We start from the raw sequence: 12,713 nt of genomic DNA on the forward strand, positions 1-12,713 counted from the left end.
ATGGGAGGCCATGATCCTCCTGGAGGGTGAGTCCTTCAGGTGTTGGGGTGGGGAGAGTGGCCCAAGCCCGAAGCTTTCAGGAAGAAGCAGACTTGTGAGGCAAGGTTCCTTCTCCCTTTTTCACCTCCTGTGACTGTGAGTCATTCTTGGCTACAAAATCAGCTGCCACGTTGTCAGGACAGTCCCTCTGTGGATTCCACATGGCCAGGGCAAAGGTTTTGAAGTGTAGGGGCTGTATGTTGCATGCTGGTGATTCTGTTGGTTTGTAAGTGTCTCTCTGCTTTCTGGATCCAGGGTGAAGCCTCCAGAATCCTTGTTCTGAAGACCCTGGCGTCCTGGGTGTTAGGATACTGGCTCCCTATTGCTTTGTGGCTGACCATATCACAGCATAGTAGGTTTCAGCTTTCTTTCCCTTTGTGTAGTAGGCAGTGGGGTGACACAGTAGACAACCCTGCTGGGGAAATAAGCCTACACTTGAGAAGATGGAAAATAGCAAGATTCCAGAGCCAGTTCCTTTCACTTCCAACTCTTGTCCCAGCTTCATCTCCAACTTGCTCTTTTAACACTTTGTCCCTCAGTTTCTCCTCTGCGAAATGGAGGCAAGCCGTCTTCAGTTATCATATACTTATCTCATAGGAGGGAAGTCAATAAATACCTAGCTCTGGTCTCCCAGGGGTTTGGGGAAAGGATGAGGGCCCCTGTGATCGGCTTTCTGTATATATGTGACCTGTATCCCAGGAAATCACATGATTCTCATGAATACTTGCTTGTGACACAGAAAGGCCCCCGTGCTGGACACAGTTTGGGCCTCCCTTTTTCCTTCTCTTGACTTGTTTAGGAAGACAGGGCTTGAGGACACATGTCTGGGATCATGGCACATTAGGCTACAGAAGGAAAGAGGGAGATGGAGTGGCAGCTTAGTGGTAGGGGCTGGTCCTTGGGTAACACTTCCCTTGAGGATCTGTGACTGTCTCAGTCAAATGTCAAATGGGGTTGGGGGAGTACGTTCACAGATCTTCATGTGACCTGGACAGCCCACTCAACAGTCTCTTCCTTTTGCCCTCAGGGCTCCCTGTATGGAGAAGCCAGTAACATCTATAAGATCTGAACCTGGGGAGGTCAGGTTTACAGAAGGACTGGCTGCGACCCTCATAGGTGCTCAGGGACCTCAGGCCTGTCTCCTGCCCCAAATCCCCCTGATCTGTCCTTCCTTACTTCCTTCTTCCTCGCTCTTTCCCACAGATCTAAGCCAAACTTTGGATGTACATAAGTAAAGATAAGGGCTTCCCGGGTGGCACTAATGGTAAAGAATCCACCTGCCAATGCAGGAGACGCAAGTTCACTCCCTGCATTAGGAAGATCCCCTGGAGGAGGAAATGGCACCCAATGGCAACCCACTCCAGTGTCCTTGCCTGGAGAATCCCACGCACAGAGGAGCCTGGTGGGCTACAGTCCGTGGGGTCACAAAGAGTCGCACGTGACTGAGCACACACACACACAAGTAGAGATAATTCATTTCCTTGACCTAACCTCCTACCCAATGATGACAGTAACTAGGCTCATTTCCTCCCCCATGACTGACAGGTACCCAAGGCTTCTCTTCAGCCCCTCGGATCCTGAGATTAAAGTGTCTGCTTGCTCAAACAAGCACATTGAGACAAGGTGTGATCCAGCCAGCTCCACGTCACTGTTCTTCCATACTGCGCATGGCCTTGTGACATCAGGGCAAGAAGCCAGAGCTGTACAGACTGTCATCACCCCCCTGACCTCAAGATTTCCCATGGGACCTGGCAATGTGGAGAACAGATGGAAGTTAGCACCCACATTTGTCCTGGGGTTGTCCCCAGACTGTTCTCTGTACAGAGACAAGGGGCAGGACCCTCCTGGGCTATGAGCTCCTTCCTGTCTCATGGTCCAAGCTGAGTCACAGGCAGCAGACAGCCAGGTGAGCTAGCATCGGTGGACTCCCTTCCTCCTGCCCAGAGAAGTGGGGACCAGGCTGGTCTGCTTCTGGGCACCCACTGGCTTCTGGAGGAGATTGAGTAAAACAAGGGGTAGAGACCCTGCACTTCCCTAAATATATCAGCTCTCTCATTCAGTGAATATGGAGTGCCACATGGTCCCAGGCACAGTGGTAAGTGCTTAAGTCATAAGGAGATCCTGACCTTGGGCAACTCACCATAGTAGTGGAGATCCTTATAACTGTGGATGATGGTGTTTAGCACAGGGTGCTATGGACTCCAGGGAGAGGCACATACCAGACCAGCTTGGGAGAATCAGGGGAGACTTCCTGGAGGAGGTGGCAGTGTTGAGTCTCAAGGTACCATTGGGATGGATGTGGAGAAAGGCAGTTGACAAGTTTAGAGGCTCAGAAGAGGAAGAGAGACTCAAAACTGACACTCAGCTGATTAGGACCTGAAACACGCTCCTCCAGGGACCCAGGCCAGAGAGATGATGTAAGGTCTTGTGCTGTGTGACTCTGGTTAAGGAGAGGTTGGGGCACTTTTCCAGCCAGCTCCCTATTTGACTGCATGTCTGTGTGTCTACACCATCCCCAGAGCTGTGACCTACCTTGCCGCAGCCCTCCTCCCCTAGATTTTGCCCTGTCAGGCCTAGAACAGCAGTGTGTGTGTGTGTGTGCGCCTGTGTGTACGCACATACAGCCATGTGCAGCTGTGTGTCCCCAGTGGGGGTGGGGGGCAGGTTTGGTACCTCTACAAAGTAATTTCGTCTGTCTCTGGGAACTGGGCCTATGTCTGCAGATCAGAGTGAGTGCTACTGGGGGCAGTTAGTGGACAGAGTGTGGGACCAGGGGCTAACAGTCTGGGCATGCGAGACTTGAGGACAAAGGTGTTATTTGGACTAGGTCCAGGCTGGCGATCTCACTGACACCCCGGGGTGGGGGGTGACACCCAGGGACAGATCATGGGACTGGGGCCAGGTTGGCAGTTTCTGTGGTGGCCTAACTTTTCACCAGGGCTCTTACCCCAGCCAGGGAAGGTGGTGCCAGGAAGGTGCCCATACCTGAGCATTTCATCTGTGGTGGGCAGCAAGAAGGACAGGCCCAGGGCCTCCAATAAGAAATACATGAGCTGGAAGGAAAGCCTTTCTTGCCCTGACTCTGTTCTGAGCTGAATGGAGAAGAGAGGGCATGCCCCAGCCTTGCTTTTGTGGTCAGAGAGAGGTGTACCCGGCTTGCTTTGCATAGTGGCTAAGGGGAGTCTCACTGTCTTCCAGAATTCCAAACCAATGTTCCCTCTGTCCTACAGGTGGAAGGTTAGAGGCCTTAACCATTCCATGCCCTCAGCCCCTCTCTTTTGCATCTCTCCCTCCCTCCTTGTTGCTCCCTACAAGCCCCTACCCGAACCCAGCCTCCACGAGGCACCCTCTCCCCAGCTGATCCAGCCTCTAGCCTCCACAGGCAGTTGGCCTGCTCTCCCGTGCCCTTCCCTTTGCCTGATAGTAACCTCTTCCACAGCTGATGTCACCCCACTTTGTACTTACACAGCAGCTGAGCCGGGTACAGCAGGGCTGCACAGGCCAGAGGGCAGCTGTCTGTGTCCTGAGTCAGGCTTCCCTTGGTACCTCCTCCCCACAGTCTCTCCCAGCCAAGAGTCTGCTGCTCTCCCTCTGAGCCAGTGTATCCATCCATCTGAGGAATGAGTGTTGACTGAGCCTTCACAGTGCCCAGTGGAGTGTCAGTTCTCTGTTGTGCCCGGGGGGTGGTGGTGGGTGAGGGGGTGGTAGAGAATGCAGCCAAGGCTCCGAAGCTGCCCTCGGGGAGCTCACAGCCTTCCAAAGGAAACAGGACAAAGTACAATAGCCAACTGGGCAGGAGAGCATCTAATGACAGCAGGATATAAACATACCATATTAAATGAGGAATGGGTTCAGGAGAGGTTCCTAACCGAACTGCCCCTAGAATTGGTTAAAGGAGAGAATGGGCCTGAGACAAACTCGTTTAGCAATTTTTTGAGTGTCTATCACTGTACACTGGCCTGAGTACTTTGACAAGCTACTAATATTTATTGATATATTTAGCCTATTTTACAAGGCTCAGAAAGCTGTACCAGTCTGGGGCTGTTAGGGTGGGTGATGTGGCGGGGACATATCAGCTCCCTTTGCTGGGGGTGGGTAGATACTTCATAGATTTGTCTAGCAAGGAGTTCATTCCAAGCATAGAACAAATGTGCTGAGTGGGGAGTGGAAAGGAGTCTTGCTAGTCCCATTGCCCCCATCCTGGTTCCATCAACCCTGGAACTAAGGTCCGGGCCCCTGGGCAGGTTACAGTCTGAAACCCACCCCGCTTCCGGCACCACCAGCTTTCGCATCACCTGGAGGGGTCTTCCTTTTATTCCACTTCCCAACTCCACCTTTGTTCTCCATCTCTCTCTGCCCAAGAGGGAAAATGGGAAGTCCCACACTTGCCCTCAGCTTCCTTTTTGTCATCTAGGTGTAAATGATGCAATTGGAGTAGATTGCCAGGCCATTCTCTGCTACTCCCATGCCAGGGCTTGCCTGGATTGCCTTTTAAACTCCAAAGTTATTTCCTCCCATTTCCCTAAGGGGCTCTGCGTTTGCAACGTCACCTGGCACAGACATGTTTTTGCAGAATTTTTGCTTTTCCCACATGCTCCTTTCAAGCAGCAGCCCAGAGAGCCAGCTGTATTCAGCCCATCCCTGCCAAGCCTGTCTTTCAGTTGAGGACCAGCCAGGGGAGAGAGGGGCAAAGCCCAGAGGTCCAAGCACAGTGAGCCTTCGGCACTCAGGGCAGCCCTCGGAGGCGACTGACGTGCTAAGTCCCTATTATGCCGGACACCCACAAGTCTTCTTCCCTAACACCCTTCTCCCCAAACTTCTGCTTTCTGTGGGCAAATGCCAACTTCTTCCTGGCCCCCAAGAGCTACCTGGCCCTCTGGACCACTTGGCAAAGCTATGGCTGCCCTATTATGTACTTGGCCTTGGCAGAGGCCAGAACATACTGACAACTCTGGTGCCAGGGGAGGGTCACCTGAGACAGCAGGAACCCAGAAAAGGAATGGGCCCTGGTGCTGGTCAACCAATCTCCTGCCAGGGCAGACTGGCACCTGGGCCTGTGGGTCAGGGCTGAAGCCAACACCCAGTTAATCCCATCACGTCCTTCACTTTTTGAGAGCTTATAAGCAAGAAGGTGCCAAAGGCAGGGGCCTCGAAAAGGTAGGGCTTTCTTGGGAGTGTATAGTGCTTGGATTCATCCAGAAAAGTAGAGAGTTGGATGCAGCATAAAGCAGATGGGAGGAGTCTGTTCACTGGGGAAGGGGTTGGGGAGTGGGGCATGAAGTCAGCACAAGAGGTGTGAAGTGGGGATTGAACTGCCCCCCTCAGAGGTGGGGAACACAGATGGCCCTTGGTGGAAACTACTGGGGGCTGTTGTTCAGTCTCTAAGTTGCGACGATTTGCAACCCCATGGACTGCAGCGCACCAGGTTTCCCTGTCTTTCACTATCTCCTGGAGTTTGCTGAAACTCATGTCCATTGAGTTGGTGATGCCATCCAACCATCTCACCCTCTGTCATCCCCTTCTCCTCCTGCCTTCAATCTTTCCCAGCATCAGGGTCTTTTCCAATAAGTCAGCTCTTTGTATCAAGTGGCCAAAATATTGGAGCTTCACCATCAACATCAGTCTTTCCAATGAATATTCAGGGTTGATTTCCTTTAGGATTGACTGGTTGGATCTCCTAGCTGTCCAAGAGACTCTCAAGAGTCTTCTCCAGCACCACAATTGGAAAGCATCAGTTCTTCAGTGCTTAGTTTTCTTTATGGTTCAACTCTCACATTCATACATGACTATTGGAAGAACCATAGCTTTGACTAGACCAACTTTGGTGGCAAAGTGATGTCTCTGCTTTTTAATATGCTGTCTAGGTTGGTCATAGTTTTTCTTCCAAGGAGCAAGTGTCTTTTAATTTCGTGACTGCAGTCACCATCTGCAGTGATTTTGGAGCCCAAGAAAATAAAATCTGCCACTGTTTCCACTTTTTCCCCTTCTATTTGCCACGAAGTGATGGGACTGGATGCCATGATCTTAGTTTTTTGAATGTTGAGTTTTAAGTCAGTTTTTTCACTCACCTCTTTTACCTTCATCAAGAGGCTCTTTACTTCCTCTTGGTTTTCTGCCATTAGCGTGGTATCATCTGCATATCTGAGATTGTTAATATTTCTCCTGACAATCTTAATTCCAGCTTGGGATTCATCCAGCCCAGCCTTTTGCATGTTGAACTCTGCATAGAAGTTAAATAAGCAGAGTGACAATATACAACCTTGGTGTTCTCCTTTGCCAATGTGGAACCAGTCTGTTGTTCGATGTCAGGTTCTAATTGTTGCTTCTTGACCTGCATACAGGTTTCTTAGGAGACAGGTAAGGTGGTCTGGTATTCCCATTTTCTTTATTTCTGAATTCCATCTTTTACAGTTTGTTGTGATCCACACAGTCAAAGATTTTTCATGTAGTCAATGAAGAAGATGTTTTTCTGGAATTCCCTTGCTTTTTTTTAATGATCCAATGGATGTTGGCAATTTGATCTCTGGTTCCTCTGCCTTTTATAAATCCAGCTTGTACATCTGGAATTTCTTGGTTCACATACTGTTGAAACCTCGCTTGAAGGATTTTGAACATTACCTTGGTAACATGTGAAATGAGCGCAAGTGTCCCGTAGTTTGAACATTCTGTGGCATTGCCTTTCTTCGGAATTGAAATGAAAACTGACATTTTCCAGTTCTGTGGCCACTGCTGAGTTTTCCAGGTTTGCTGGCATATTGAGTGCAGCACTTTAACAGCATCATCTTTTAGGATTTGACATAGCTTAGCTGGAATCCCATCACCTGCACTAGCTTTGTTTGTAGTAATGCTTCCTAAGGTCCACTTGACTTCACACTCCAGGAAGTCTGGCTCTAGGTGAATGACGACACCATCATGGTTATCTGGGTCATTAATATTTTTTTGTATAGTTCTTCTGTGTATTCTTGTCATCTCTTTTTAATCTCTTCTGCTTCTGTTCTCTTCTTGCCGTTTCTGTCCTTTATTGTGTCCATCTTTGCATGAAATATTCCCTTGGTATCTCTAATTTTCTTGAAGAGATCGCCAGTCTGTCCCATTCTATTGTTTTCCTCTATTTCTTTGCATTGTTCACGTAAGAAGGCTTTCTTATTTCTCCCTGATATTCTCTGGAACTCTGCATTCAGTTGGGTATATCTTTCCCTTTCTCCTTTGCCTTTCACTTCTCTTCTTTTCTCAGCTATTTGTAAGGCCTCCTCAGACAACCATTTTGCCTTCTTGCCTTTTTTTTCCCTTGGGGGTGGTTTTGGTCACCCTGTCCTGTACAATGTTATGAACCTCTGCCCATAGTTCTTCAGGCACTCTGTCTACCAGATCTAATCTCCTTGAATCTATTCATCACCTCCACTGTATAATCATAAGGCATTTGATTTAGGTCATACCTGAATGGTCTAGTGTTTTTCCCTACTGTCTTCAATTTAAGCCTGAATTTTGCAATAAGGAGCTCATTATCTGAACCACAGTCAGCTTCAGGTCTTGTTTTTGCTGACTGTGTAGAGTTTCTCCATCTTTGGCTGCAAAGAATATATTCAGTCGGATTTCAGTGTTGACCATCTGACAATGTCCATGTGTAGAGTCATCTCTTGTATTGTTGGAAGAGAGTGTTTGCTATAACCAGTGTGTTCTCTTGGTAGAACTCTGTTAGCCTTTGCCCTGCTTCATTTTGTACCTGAGGGCTGAGGCTGTCGGAGAAGGCAATGGCACCCCAGTCCAGTACTCTTGCCTGAAAAATCCCATGGACAGAGAAGCCTGGTAGGCTGCAGTCCATGAGGTCACTAAGAGCCAGACATGACTGAGTGACTTCACTTTCACATTTCACTTTCATGCATTGGAGAAGGAAATGGCAACCCACTCCAGTGTTCTTGCTTGGAGAATCCCAGGGATGGGGGAGCCTGGTGGGCTACCGTCTATGGGGTTGCACAGAGTCGGACACGACTGAAGTGACTTAGCTGCAGCAGCAGCAGCTGAGGCTGTTCCTTTTCCAAAGGAAGGTGTGGAGGCCATGAGAACAGGCCTTACAGATTTCCAACTACTGGTGGGATAATTGACCAAGAGCCTCCACCTGGGCCACTTATAGGTGAGCAGCCCAGCTAATAATCAAGCTTAGCAGGGATACTAAGGCAGCCGCCTTCCTGGGAGACACAGAATTCTGGTGGTTTGTTTGGGCTCCCTGAAGGTCTTGGCCAACATTTCTGAGACTAACTATACTGCAGGAGGCTCCACACCAACTTTCCTGCTGTCTCTTCTTCATTTGGGGTCAGATTCACATTCTAGTATGACATCTCTCCTAGCATTCCTAGGCTCACTCCCTATTTTCACTTGTAAGTGTTTCCCCGACTAAAAACCCTCACAGCTTTACTCTTGGCTTCTGCTTCTCAGAGGATACAGATTAACGCAAAAAACTACCATGCCTCCAAAATGATAAATCCCTGTGGGTTAGGGCCTGTTAGCAGAGTTACCAAGAAGAAAAGAATAAATATCAGGAAGGAGCGGAGGAGAGAAACAGTCCCTAGGTTGGAGACCCTCTGAGTACACAGCCTTTCAAACTGGGCAAGGGGACTGCTACCACCTGGTGGACATTTTAGGCAAAGCACCATTGTGTCTTCCCACTCTGTCCTGTGATTCTGCTCAAGAAGGTGGGAGTGAAGAATCTATTCTGGGCCTTGGGATCCCCTCTCCCTCATTTACAGCATAAATTATAAGAATTGAATTCCAGATTCAAAGATTTACCCTTTAAAGTCAGCACCATGGTTGGAAATCTGTGTAGACACTAAAAATCACTAGCTTGTACACTTAAATGGGTAAACGGTATGATCTGTGAATTATATCTCAATATAGCTGTTTTTAAAATTCAGCACCAGAAGAGGATTTTGAATGAACTGAAACTTTTATTTTATTTAAAATCATTTTTATTTTTCAAAGAAAAAAGTGGAAGAATTTTAATTTTATTTTGGAGGACAGTTGATTTACAGTGTTGGGTTAGTTTCACGTATTATGAACTGAAGCTTTTAGAACATGAAGATGAGGATGGTTGATTTTGGTTTCTTGGGACATCCCCAAGCAGATGTGCAAGAAGTTCGCCCAGCAGGTACTCAAATACTTAGTAAATTTACATGTGCAGTTAAATGGAGCCACTTCTTTCATTGCCTTGCCACCCACTCTTTAACCTCTACACCCTTGCTCCTCCAAATTAGGCATCTCTAGCCTCCTTACTTTTCAAGGTCTCCTGAGAGATTCTAGTCTAAACATCCAGAAGCTTTTATCGGAATTCTTGACCTTTTAGCACCATTTGATACCATCCATCAGCGCCCACTTCTTCAAACACTTCTCCTCTGACTTTCCTGTCTTGAAAATCTCTGGTCCTCCTCCTGTTTCTAATGACTCTTTCTCCCTTTTGGCTCTTCTTCCATCCTCCAATGCCTTAAGTTATTTTCTTTCTTTATTCAATCTAATCCTTTGGCAATCTTAACTGTTCCTGTGGCTCCAATAAACTTTTAGCCACATAATCCCCATATTACTGTTCATAGTCTTTATTTCCCTCTTAAACTTGAGCCCAAATTGTTCAACAGCCTCTCAGATTTCATCATCTTAACACTTTAGACTCAAATATGCTTAAAGCCAAATTCATCACCTTCCTACTGAAACCCACTCCTCTTTTGCTCCATCTCCCTACCCACCTTGTAATAGCATCACCACTCTTCCAATTGTCCAGGTTTGACACCTTAGATCTGCCTCTGATTTCTCTCCCTTGTACCTCACATCCTTCAGGTGCATTGTAATCCCAGCAGATGCTGCCTAAGAGATTTCTCATATATCTTTCCTTTCCTTTCTAGTCTTATTTCACCAAATGAAATTCACACTTTCATTATCTGTCCCTGAACTAACACAGCAATTTTCCAACTGATTTGCTTGCTCCAAGTTTCTCCCCAAACCAACCTATCCTGTTGTCAGACTGTTTTCCATAAAACATAGCTTTAATTTAGTTACTCTGTTCAGATGCTTTGTTTGTCTTTCTGTTGCCTAATAAATAAAATGGCTTGTATGTGAGGCCTTCCATATTTTCTCCCAACCCTCTTTCCAGGCTCCCTTTCTATACTCCAGCCAAAGTGGGATTGTTCTTCCAAAAGAGGTTTACTTTCAACTTCCCACCTGCCTAGTTTCATACGCACTGCTGCCCTTGCAGGGTGATACGCGGGAAGTCATTACCACTGTCGTCAGACCCCATTTGGAAGCCTGACACCACCATAAGTTCTCTCTCTGATCCTCAGTTTCTTCCACCTGTAAAATAGAGATAATGAAAAGCTAACTGTATGAGAGTTAACTGAGATCATATTAATACACAGTAAAGTATCTGGTATTGTGGTTAAGTGGTAACTATACCTTATTGTGCTGTGCTGTGCTCAGTTACTTCAGTCATGTCCAATTCTTTGCGACCCTATGGACTGTAGCCTGCCAGGCTTCTCTGTCCATGAGATTTTCCTGGCAAGAATACTAGAGTGGGTTGCCATTTCCTTCTCCAGGGCATCTTCCAGACCCAGAGATGGAACCCATGTCTCCTGCATTGCAGGCCGATTCTTTATCGCTGAGCCACCAGGGAAGCCCCAACTATACCTCATTTCCACCTCTTAAAATATTATCCATCCTTCAAAACACATTTCAGTGCCATTCCATTCAAAACTCTCTTCCCAGTTCCAAACCCAATCACCTTCCTTCACCTTCCTTCCTCTGTGCGATGCTCTACTTCCCATTATATTACTGATCATTGTAGCTATTTTCATACCTGCCATACATTTCACCCATATTCTTCCCCAGCTGTAATCTCCAAGTAGTAGCAATTAGGCTTAAAGCAGGCAGGTGGTAAGCAAATCTACTGCATGATGACTCCCATGTCAAGAAACAAACACACTGATGTCTCACTGATATGGAGAGCTAGTGTTGTGAAGGCAACCAACCAAGAGGTTCTCTGAGTCTGAAATAAAAATGAACCTCAGATTTTTATGACCATAACTACTGACAATTGGCTTTTTAAAAATAATTATTTTTTCCAAATATGAAAGTACTCATAATCATTGTAGAAAAAATTAGCAAAATAATAAGCATCTATAATCACACCATCCAGAGCTACCATTACTAAATATTTTTATTCTTCAATATTAGTCCTTTTTTTGATGCATCTAAGTATATACAGAGAAAATTTGAATTCTGTACATGTATATGCCAGAAGTTTTAACATAATATATACTGAGCTTTTTCTTACGACATTAAATGTTACTCAAAAATGTTACTAATTTCTGCACAACAATCTATTCTGTGAATGTGTCTTAATTTATTTGATCTTTTTTCTATTGTTGGATATTTGGGCTTCCTCTTTTCCAGCTTTTTAAAAAATTAATAACTGTATCAATCATGCTGCTAGAGATACCAAGGTAGATTTCTCGATTTGAGATAACAGGGCCAGTGAAACAAAAGAAAAGAAAGCTCTTGGTTCTGAATTCCTGTTCAGGCAGTTTTTTTAAAAAAATTTGAAAAACGATTGACCTTTATTGAGGTGTGACTGCCATACAAATAGCTGTATTTATTTAGTGTGTACCACTTGGTGAGTTTGGCAATAAGTGTACAGCTTTAAAACCATCACCTCAGGAAATTTTAATCAATTTGTAGTTTCACCAGCTACTCTAGCTCTTTTATTCATTTGTCTCTTTTTCAGCTTTTGAAGAGATAACCAATTTCAGGAGTGAAAAAGTGGTTGGATTCCGTGTTTTTGGAAAGAAGCTAAGGCATGAGTAATTCAAGCTTAGCTCAGCTCCCATTCCAGTGACCATGAGGGATAAAGATCACTGTAAGTTTTAACATTTCTTGCAGTGTTGTAACTTTCTTCTTGTTCGATCTTTTAACTTGGTCTGTTTCCTTGTGCATACTATCCATAAAACATGTCTGCCTCTCAGAAAATGTGGTGTGGTGTGCTGCAGGGACAAGAAGTGGGAAGAGAGATAGAAACATCATTCCATTCTTCATTGACCTCAGAAAGTTGGATCTCCTGCCACAGAACTGCAAAGCACCTGTTGTGTCTCCCTTGCAGTACTCTTTATGATGATAAACCATCAATTATTTGTATATTTGTTTAATGTTTCTCTTCCTCACCAGAATGTAAATTTCATGAAGCAGGGGGCCCTAATAATCTCCTGTGCAATTTCAGTAAACATCTGTGGAGTGAATTACGATTGGAATGAGGACTCAGGATGGAAAAAGATGTGGCTTCTCTAATGGGGCTCTCAGAGGGAGGGACAAGGAGGTATTGTGGATGTTTGCCCTGAGAGCCTGAGGTGATGCTGAAAGAGTGAACCCCGAGGGACCTGCCCCGGGGCTCCAGTCTCCCCTCTTCACAGGCTGGGGACAGTCAGTCAAAGTGCCGCACATGAAATGTGGTGAGTGGCTCTGAGGAGAAGAACCGCATTCTCTCATGTCCTCTTCCCAGAGCCTCTCTATCCTCCATCTCCTTTCCCTCTCATGCCTTTCTTTCTCTTCTTGTCCTCTTTCTTTCTAGCCTGATGTCTGCTGCTCACGTGGAGCTCTTTCCTTCCCTAATCCACCCCCTCCAACAGGTGGCCTGATTAACACTC

Source organism: Giraffa tippelskirchi, chromosome 2 (assembly GCF_054371585.1).
Source record: "Giraffa tippelskirchi isolate mGirTip1 chromosome 2, T2T-mGirTip1v1.2.pri, whole genome shotgun sequence".
Lineage (NCBI taxonomy): Eukaryota > Metazoa > Chordata > Mammalia > Artiodactyla > Giraffidae > Giraffa > Giraffa tippelskirchi.